At 39.3% G+C, this 10,649-nt stretch overlaps 1 pseudogene across 1 annotated transcript; it reads right to left on the bottom strand.

Moving 5' to 3' along the window:
* Window positions 1-241: 241 nt before the first annotated feature.
* On the bottom strand, window positions 242-2,842 carry LOC307061493 (serine/arginine repetitive matrix protein 1-like; annotated as a pseudogene). The gene has a single exon. The product of its transcript is annotated as a serine/arginine repetitive matrix protein 1-like (transcript).
* Between the last annotated feature and the right edge of the window lie 7,807 nt (window positions 2,843-10,649).

The raw sequence follows: 10,649 nt of genomic DNA on the forward strand, positions 1-10,649 counted from the left end.
TTTTTTTGGCTTAAAATATTTCACTCTAAATGAATTTATGTCAGCTATCAATGAAAGAATGTCACTAATACACTGTGGACACTTTTGCAATGTAAATCCATGCCCTTTTTTTTACATGGTGAACTTCAACGTAGCAATTATTACAACAAATGTTATAGTCTAAAGCTCAAACACATTTTTAGCAATTTTGAAACTGAACTGCGTACAAACCAAATAAAATTTATATAACAAACATTTCCACCTAGGACTGTAGGGACACTTGAGCTTTCCTCATTGATCTCAGGGCCTTTTCACGAAGGTGCTTTTCTAAGTCATCAAGGTTATCTTCAGCCTCACTTTCAGTCTCCTTCTTAGGCTCTGGCTCTTCCTGTGCTGATGCGGTTGTGGGAGCAGCAATGGCTACAGGGGTTACAGGAGCTGCAGCAGCTGCAGCTCCAGCCTTTTCCTTCTTGTGCTTTTTGTGCTTCTTGTGCTTCTTATTCTTTTTGGGTTTCTTATCCTTCTTTTTCTTTCCACCTCATTCTGGGTCTGGGTTCCTTGCCAGTGATGGGCTTGGTCTTGGGCTCTTAGCCTTTTTAACCGGTACCACTGGTACCCAGTTGGTAGAGGGTGGCTGAGACTGGACAGGGGATGGAGGTGCTAGGGGGGTTCTAGCTGCTGGCTCAGGAGATCCCGAGACAGATCGGAAAGATGAGACCACCCCCCCTTACCAACTGAGGGCTTGGTGAGGCAGCTTTTTTTGTCTTTTTGGGTTCTGGAGTCCTGGAGACTCTCCTAATGGGCCTAGAATGTGGAGATGGGGACTGCCTTCTTTGGGGTGATGATGATGCTCCTCTTCAAACAGCTGGAGGACTTGAGGAGGTCTGAGGAGCTCGAGGCCATGGGGAGGGCGAATGCTGTTTGTTTGGTTGTGGTGACCAGGCCTCCCGGGTAGATCGGCTCCGGGAAGACCCTTTCCTGTGCTTTGATGACAATCAAGGCAAACGTCTCTTGGTGACTGGGGAGCTTCTTTGTTTGGAAGATGGAGAATGGGAGACCCGACAGTTTGGTGGTGGAGATGGTGATGTCCTTCGTTTAGGAGGGGGAGGGGGTGAGGCTGTTCTTCTCTTTGGAAGTGGAGAAGGAGAATACGTCCTCTGTATTGGAGGAGAGTATCTTCTTGGGAAAGGTGAGTGACCACGTGGGGAAGGAGAAGGAGTTCTTCATTGTGGTGGTGGCGTGAGACCCACGGCGAGGCAGAGGATCAGGACAAGGAGAACGTCGCCTTCTGGTGGGCGGTGAGGAGGGACTTCTCCTCTGTCTACCACGAGGGGAAGTCTCTTTCTGGCACTTTCGAACTGATGGAGAGGCACTTTGGGAAGAGGAATGTCTCTGCCACCTGCCTACCTCACCATTCTTCATGTGGGACCTTTTGGGTTGCTCATCTTCTGAGGAAGAGGAGGAGCCAGAACCAGATGAAGACTGCTGGTTCTGTCGTCTGTATTGGCGTCTCTGCTGCACAGAATCTGCTGCAGCCATTTGACCACCTTTATATTCTTCTGATTCAGATAACTCTACTTCTCTAGGTTTGGGTGCTGGTGAAGGGGGCTCTCTTTTCTCAGTACCTTTATGTTTCTCAGTACCTTTATGTCACTTTACCTGAAGTTCTCCCTGGAGACACAGAAACACGACATTTCCTTGTATGGTTTGACTGCTGGGGTGTCGGGGAATGATGAGTTTTTGGAGGTGGAGTTGCTGGAGGTGATGGCCTATGACTTCGCCTTGGAGGACTTGCTGAAGGAGATAACCTACGAGTTTTTCAAGGGGGGCTGGATGTCCTCTTTGGAGGCTTCTTTGGCAGTGATCGGGAACGAGATAAAGAAGATGATGAGCTACTCCCGGACAAGGATGCCAATGAATGCCTTCTTCGTCTCACTGGAAATCTACTCCTTCTATGCCTTGGTGGAGGAGGCGTTCCTCTCAGTGGAGTTCTTCTTCGAGGAGATGGCCGTCTCCTTGGGCTTGGCCACCTTCTAGGTGAGTATGATCTTGACCAGGATCTATGGCGCCTTCTCGGTCAAGTATGAGAAGGAGAGCGAGAACGTCTCCGGGATCTTGACTTGGAAAGCGACCGAGATCTTGGTCGGGTCTTTTCCTTTTCCTTTTCCTTTCTGGAGTTTTTCTCTGGAGAAGATTTTTTAGGCTCTGGTACTGGTTCAGGCTTGGGAACTTTCAGGATGTCACTAGTAGAAGTGGCCTCTTGTACTGAAGGTTCTTTTACTTTCACTGATGGCTCTGGGAGTTCTGGTTTTTTCCTTCTCTGGAGCAAGGGAAGGACTCTGGCTCTTGGTTCTGTGACGGGGAGATTGAGAATAACTGTGCTTTCTCTCTCTCTCCTGATAGGGGAAGATAGTCTTCTAGGGGAAGGAGGTCTGGATTTGCATCTTCTTGGGCTTTGAGACCGCTCCCTTTTTTCTCTGCTGCTTTCTTTTTCTTCCTTATCCCTCTTATCCTTGTCTTCATCTTGCTTTTTCATAGATGCCAACTTTTCTTGTGCAATCTGTCTCTGTTTTATTTCTTCTTTCTTCAGTTCTAGGAAAACAGAAGGGATTCCAGCAATGTTTCCCTGTGCACTTAAGAGCAGGGGCCACAGTTCTCCCATAAATTCTGTAGCACTTTTTCCACTCAAAAACCCAGTCAGGTTGATTTGCATCATTTTGGAGTCTGGATTCTTCACTTCCAGCTGGTTGAATATAAACTCAATCACAACATCATCTTCAAACCCAAGGATTTCTGTTACTCGTTTTGTTATCCAAGGCTTTATAACGTCCAAATTTACTTTGCTCATGTCCACCTGTTTTTGTAGGCATTCTGCGAATTTCAGCTGCTTCAGTAGCTTCTTCTGTTCTGCACTTGTTCCGTGGAAGGATCCCACGTCCATCTTGCGGCCTCGCTCTGAGATCGCTCCCTATCCCAGGGTGCACCGGCCGCCGCAACGGAGGGCGAGACTGACAGGGAGAGCCGAGCCGGAGCTGGGTCGCAGAGCCTGCCGCTCTTTCCTGTGATTTTGTAGGTAGAGATTTTAGTATCTTCCTGTTTGTGTGCTTAGTGTTCAATAATCATAATTTGCTAAAAATATTCAAAAGTTGGAATTTTTAGTACCCCACTTGTTGAATATTTTGATTAAAGATTCTCAACTGATCTTAGCAAAATGCAATAAATACAGGACACATTTATAAAAATATTTAACACCAATATCAGACACTTAGGTTGATTAACGAAGTGTTTTGTGAAGTCTCAAATATTTTTAAAATCTGGTATTATATGAACAGTAAAGAGAGAAAGCATGTTCTACAGTACGTTTATGGTTCAGTTACTCTGTTTATATATAAAAATTTTGTTAAGCTTTGTCATCTACAGCTGATAATTTCATCACTAGATGATTGGGACTTATTTGGATGTAATTATGAATTATGTGTTCATATTTCAAGCCAATTTGAAGTTCATTTTCTTGGTCCATGGATTTCTTAATTTAGCAAGAATACTACTTTTATCATTATGCTGTAGCCTACCAACATGTGCATTCCTATTATCACCACAGAAAAAAATACCTTAATGTTTAAAATTTTCACTAAATTTAAATAGCAATCACAATATTGTCAAATGTTTCATCTTCAACAGGGTGAACTTCTAGATACATTTGATTCCACATTTCAGAAGAAAAACATGAACAGTTATTAGAATTAATTGATTTTTATTAGATTAATACTTCCATTTCTGTTGACTTCTAATAACATTGATATAAAATCAGCATCTTTTAAACATTTGTGAAGCTATTCCTCTGATGATGAAACCAAACACAACAACCTATACACATGTTCATAAAAAATTGGAATGAAAAAAAGCAAAGCAAAATAGGACAACTGTCATCAGATCTAAATGAAAAGTCACGTTTAATAAACTGGTGTGTAAATACATCTTCTGCAACTGCATGTGTTAAATGATTGCCTTTTTGCACAGTCCTTTTAAAATGAATTCTAATATTTTGAGTAGGTGCTGATTTTTTTTTAGTGTATCTGTGTCTTCTGATTTTTAGGTGATCATAAAATATCACCACAGCCCCTATGATGAATGTAAATATTTACAGACATGCTGTACAAATTGCAAGTTGTACAAATCATTTACTTTTTTTGAGATTCAGAAATTCAGCCTTAATATTTAATTAAACATGCTCTTCCATTTTTTAATTTATTGCTATCAAAAGGGAATACAGACAGTCCCTGCCTTACAATGGTTCAACTTAAAGTTTTTCGATTTTACAATGGTGCCAATGCAATACACATTCAGAAGAAACTACTTTGAATTTTGAACTTTGAGCTTTTCCCTGGCAATAGGATACTCTCTTGTGAGGCTGGGTGGTGGCAGTGAGTCATCAGCCACGTGGTCATTAGGGGAAAAAATCGATTGATACATTTACAGCCATTCAGCACCCACACAACCATTCTGTTCTTCACTTTCAGTAGAGTATTCAACAAATTACATGAGATTTTTAACACTTTATTATAAAACAGGCTTTGTGTTAGATAATTTTGCCCAACTGTAGGCTAATGTAAGTGGTCTGAGCACATTGAAGGTAGGTTAGGCTAAGCTATGACATTAGGTGTAGTAAATGCATTTTCAACCTAATGATATTTTCCACTTATGGTGGCTTCATTGGGATGTAACCCAATTGTAAGTAGAGGAGGATCTGTATTGAAAACTAAAATGTTTACCAAACAATAAAATAAATAGGTACTTGTATATTTGCACTTTATTATAAATGACAAAACCACAGCAGCAAGTATGCTCTGATTGTTCTCTTATATGTACTAAAGAATTACTTTTCAGTCTTTAATTTCTGCAATAATATTCTATACTGAAATATGTTTCATTACACCTAACCTATAATTTGGCCTCTTCCCAACTGTTTCTAACAACTTGAGAGCTGCTGACTTCAGGCATCAAACAGGCCTCAGCTCAGGTGATGGCACAATGGCTGGTCCACCAAATAGCCAGCAAGGGGAGTGGAAGATGGATTTCTCCCACCATCACCTAAGATCATCTTAAGTACATAACTAATCTTCCTTTCAGCTTCCTTACCTATAGAATGGAGGTTCTCTCTTGAGCCAGAATGCAATAATCATTGACTAGGTAAATGCCAAGACTAAAGGACTACATACACTCAAGAACCCAGTGAGTGGAGAACAGATTTGTGGTTGCCAAGGAAGAGGAGGGATGGGAGAGGGATGGACTGGGAGTTTGGGATTAGCAGGTGCAAACTATCATATTGATATATAGAATGGATAAACAACAAGTTCCTACTGTATCACAGGGAACTATATTCAACATCCTGTGATAAATCATAATGGAAAACAATATGAAAAAGAATGTGTGTGTGTGTGTGTGTGTGTGTATGTATAACTGAATCACTTTGCTTTACAGCATAAATTAACACAACATATGTCAATTAAAAATAAATAGATAAATAAATAAATAACAATTAACTGCCTAGTGAGGAAAGGAGGCAAATATTCAGAATGGATCTACAGGTACTGCAATTATATCTAATAATATGGCAAAAGCTGAATTTAGAGGAAGTTGTAAAATTTAGCTGTAGATGCATTTTTGTTGTTGTTAACAACTGTCCCTTTATTGAATCTTCAAGTTCCTTCTAACCACCTTGAATTCCAATGAATCACTAAAATTTCAAGACAAATTTGGAAATAAAATACATCTAGCCTTAAGGTAAGAAAAGTTGAAGAAGAAAGGAAAAAATGAAAAGAATATGAAACAAAAGAAGAAACTGGGACTAAGACAGTAAAGGAGAGATACAGAGAAGGAATGAGTGACTATCCCTCCTTAGTGTCTGTCCATTAGTAGTTTGATCATAGATCCAATGTACACACAAAATTTACCTTGGATCATCCAAACATTTATCAAACAGTAGCTTCACAGATAAAATAACAAAATATTTATGATGGATGACTTTAATTCTTTTCAAGAAGAAATTATTTTCTCAGGGTTCAGGTAATTATTCATTGCAAAAATAGCAGGAGATGTAAACAGTGACAGCTGACCATAAACTGAGCCCATAAAACGTAGGAAATTGGAAAGGATGATATTTTCTACATGGTCAAAATTAAAATGTATATATTTTTCAGTACAGCAAAAGCTTATTTATGGAATTTTAACTTGTATGTAAAGTTTTATTGACCCGGGGACTACATTACAAAGCAGTGTCCATAAAGTGGGCAACTGAAAAAATCTTAACTGCCCACTCAAATTGGAACCAACTCCTCATTTGCAAAATCAATTCATACACAAAATATTTCAAGTAAATTTCAATAAGGAGGCATTTGTGTGTTTATTATTAATCATTTGGAAACATCCTTTACAAAATAAATGATTGGAATAAGAAAAATTTTTGAATGTCTTTAGAAATCTTAGTTGCTCTAATAATTCCCCAAATACTACATTTCTACCATATAAATTTAAAATAAAGTTTATAAAAATACAAGAACAATACTTTTGTACAAAAAAAAAGCATGCAGACCTTAAAAACTCAGGTCATGAAGAAAACAGTTCCTACCCTGATATGTGTTATCCCCATCCCCTGTGATGCACACTGCAAAGGCACTGTTTTGTCTTCCAGCATCTCTATATTTGTGAGGACAAATGACATTACACGTGTGAGGTGCATTGAGCTCCTAGAAAAGATCTAGCATACACATTTTATCTGTTGATCGCCACTACTCTATCATTTTTTATAAAACCTGGATTTCTCAAAACACATATTTCAGCAAAGCTGAAGTTGAAGTGTCCTATTTTATCACTTTATCTGCAAAAATATAGGTGAAAAGACAAGTACAAATTCAAATAGAAAATGCTATTTTTTAAAATATGCATCATGATTCCTTTTGAGTGAGTGAATAAAAATGAAAATACTTTTTCCTTTCTTTTTTAAAAAAGTCCTTTAGTTTGTAAGCTTTGGTCATGGTAAAAACTAATTTTTGAAGGTGTCTCCACCTGTTTTGATAAAAGTCAGTACCTACGTTGTGCTTGATGTTCTGCTCTCGAAGACAGAACCAATCTTTATAATAGATTTTATTATGCAGCATTTTGTGTTGTGTCATAATTAAACCATCAGATTTCTTTGCAAAAGGGGTGAAAGAAGCCACTTTTTCTACCAAAAGTTATTGAAGAGCTTACACTGACCATCACTTGAATATTGTTTCAAAGACTTATTTTCCAATAAACTTGAGCATTTAAAAGCTGGAGGAATCTTAGGGAGAAAATTCTCTAGCATAAATTGCACTACTCACTGCTCAGTTAGCAGCAATGATTTGGATTAATAATCAAAGTGTCATGAGACATGGCATGCTTCACCCAATCCCAGATTATTTAATGATAAGAAAAAGCCAGGACAGGCAATACAGCATAGAGACCCACAGCATGGCAGAGGCCCTGTGACTACGCTTCAAACATGGGTGCTCAGGAGAGGCAAGGCTGGGTGTATACAGACCACCTCACTCTAAGAAAGCCATCAGCAGTAAATTCCCTGCAGCATGTATGCACTGCTAGTCACATTGGCCCCTTAGGACATGCTCTCCTTCTCTGGTGGAGCTACTTCTCATCAATTACAATGGTTGGGCAATTACAGCTTACTCAATAAGCTATCCCTAAGATGAGGTACAGGTGCTCTGTAGGTATGTACCTACACTGTGGATCTTGTATACTTGTATACAGTTCCTTGAACTTGAGTCACAAAAGGATTCGATTCAGTGTCAAATTCTCAAGTGTTTCAGAGGTTTGAGGAAATATGGAAGACCATGTATTCTATATCTATATCTATATCTATATCATCTATTTCTTTCCATAGATCAAAAAAGTCATCTAAGACCCTAGGACACATTTTCTGTTTCCACTTCCAATTTTTCTCTATTCATTTTGCCCTTAACTTTCTTCAGGTGAGTGTTCATCCCCACCACTTATTTACAATGACCCACAGAAGATTCTCTTGAATTATTGGGTTGGCCAAAAAGTGCCTTCAGTTTTAAAGTAAAAATAAAAGACCCATTTTTCATTTTCACCAAGAACTTTATTGAACAACGTATTCAATAAAATTCAATAAACAACCCTTTTGTTCCATTACCTTCTGCCATTTTTCAGGCAACTTCATAATGCCATCTTCCCAAAACTTTTTATCTTTTTGAGCAAAGAACTGTTCCAGGTGCCTTTTACAGTCTTCCAGGCAATTGAAATTTTTTCCATTAAGAGAATTTTGTAAAGACCGAAATAAATGGAAATCCGAAGGTGCAATGTCTGGTGAATACGGCAGATGAATCAGAACTCACCAGCCAAGCTGTAACAGTTTTTCCCTGGTCATCAAAGAAACATGTGGTCTTGCATTATCCTGATGGAAGATTATGCGTTTTCTGTTGACTAATTCTGGAGGTTTTTCGTCAAGTGCTGCTTTCAGTTGGTCTAAATGGGAGCAGTACTTGTTGGAATTCATCTTTCATTCTCCAAAAGGAGCTCATAATAGAGGACTCCCTTCCAATCCCACCATATACACAACATCACCTTCTTTGTATGAAGACAGGCCTTTGGTGTATTCGGTAGTGGTTTCACTTGCCTCACGATCTCTTCCATTCCACTTTATTGTACCGTATCCACTTTTCATCTCCTATCACAATTTGTTTTAAAAGCAGAATGTTTTCATTACATTTAAGTAGAGAATCACATGTGGAAATATGTCGAGAAGGTTTTTTTCACTTAACTTATGTGGAACCCAAACATCAAAGCGATTCACATAACCAAGCTGGTGCAAATGGTTTTCAATGCTTGATTTGGATATTTTGAGTATGTCAGCTATCTCCTGTGTGGTACAGCATTGATTGTTCTCAATTCGTGTCTCAATTTGATGGCTGTCAACTTCAACTGGTCTACCCGACTGTGGAGCATCGTCCAGCGAGAAATCTCCAGCACAAAACTTTACAAACCACTTTTGACACGTTTAATCAGTCACAGCACCTTCTCCATGCACTGCACAAATCTTATTTTTGTATTTAAGTTGCATTTTTACTTTTCTTGAAATAATAAAGCATAATATGCCAAAAATCTTACTTTTTTCTTCCATCTTCAATATTAAAATGGATACACAAAGATTCCAATTTTGATAAGTCTTTTTTAAATGCATGCTGATATGACAGCTGTCACATACAGTCTAACAAAATTGTTTCAAATGAAGTTAAAGACAACTAAGTGCCATTAGAGCCATCTTACGGAAAAAACTGAACGAACCTTTTGGCCCACTCAGTACAAGGCCTGAATCAAAAGACTGTTATCCAGCTGAAGCGTATCAGTAGTATCAAATAATCCCTTTGCTCAAAATTTCAATTACTCACACTTTTCAATATCTTATAAAAGGCCAGAGTCATCCTCTTAACAAGTTTGAAGTCCATTTTATTCTATTTTTAATAAAAATTGCCATTTTCGAACTGTAAAATGATTACAAATTAATTGTAATGACTTGGGCCATAAAAAGAACACAAAGAAGAGAGTGAAAATAATCTGGACTCGATAAAGCCATGGCAGCATTTCAGTTACGGAAGTCATACCTGGACTATGTCAGGAGACGTTATCTTTGAGATTGTATTAATGGAGAGAGGACAAAAAGCGGGATGAGCTTGGGGGGTGAGTGTTATCACTGGCCCTGCCCATACGATTCAAATGTCTCACTCTCTGGAGCTTGGGTATCCCTGCTTCATACCAAGTGGGCACCTTCCCAGGGCAGACATCACATGGCTGTACTGGCGATCCAGGGGCAACCCCTCGGGAGCTTCTCAGAGAAGTGGGGGACTAGAGTGTTAGAAGGTGGTTTCAAAGGTACAAGGATTCCCTGATGTTGATCCAGAGCTGTGGAAAGTGCAAAGCATGGACAAGTTGCCATTATGAGAGATAAGAGAAAATGGAGTAGAAGGAGAGTAAAGCTATGGACAAAGAAGAGAAGAGGGTGCAGGTACCAGAAAGAGGAGAGGTACGATGTGCTAGAAAGAGACACAGCCTAAGAGCTGCTTCCTTCCTCAGTACTTCCCGGGACTGGAGCACAAGTCCTTAGGCAGCTGTGTGACAGCCCCAATTGTCCCTGAAGTACCTTGAGTGAGGTACTTCTTCTTGCCACAAAATGGGATTCTCAATGTTTTTACATATAGTAAAGAACATAAACCTTAAGTATGGACCTAAATTAATAGTGGCAAAGTGAAAAATCCTTATAAACTTTATACAAATCATTATACAAGTGATGCCGAATCACCAGCAGCTCCCCTGAAGCTTCCCTCCTGCCATCTCCCAGCCATTACCTCCTCCCAAAGTTAACGGATATGTCTACCAAACACATTACCTTTACTTGTGTGGTTCTTTGGAGAGATGGAATCATACAGTGTGTGCTCTTTTCTGTCTGACTCACTCAGGATGAATCACCCAGATTCCTCCGTGCTTTAAATGTAGCAGCACTTTGTTCTTTCTCCTTGTTGTGTAGTATTCTGTTGTGTGAATATACCACAATTTGCGCATTCTCTTCCAATTTATTAACTATGCAGTCATCCCTCAGTTTCCAGGTTCCAGGTCGC

Source organism: Hyperoodon ampullatus (assembly GCF_949752795.1).
Source record: "Hyperoodon ampullatus genome assembly, chromosome: 12".
In the NCBI taxonomy this organism is placed as follows: domain Eukaryota; kingdom Metazoa; phylum Chordata; class Mammalia; order Artiodactyla; family Ziphiidae; genus Hyperoodon; species Hyperoodon ampullatus.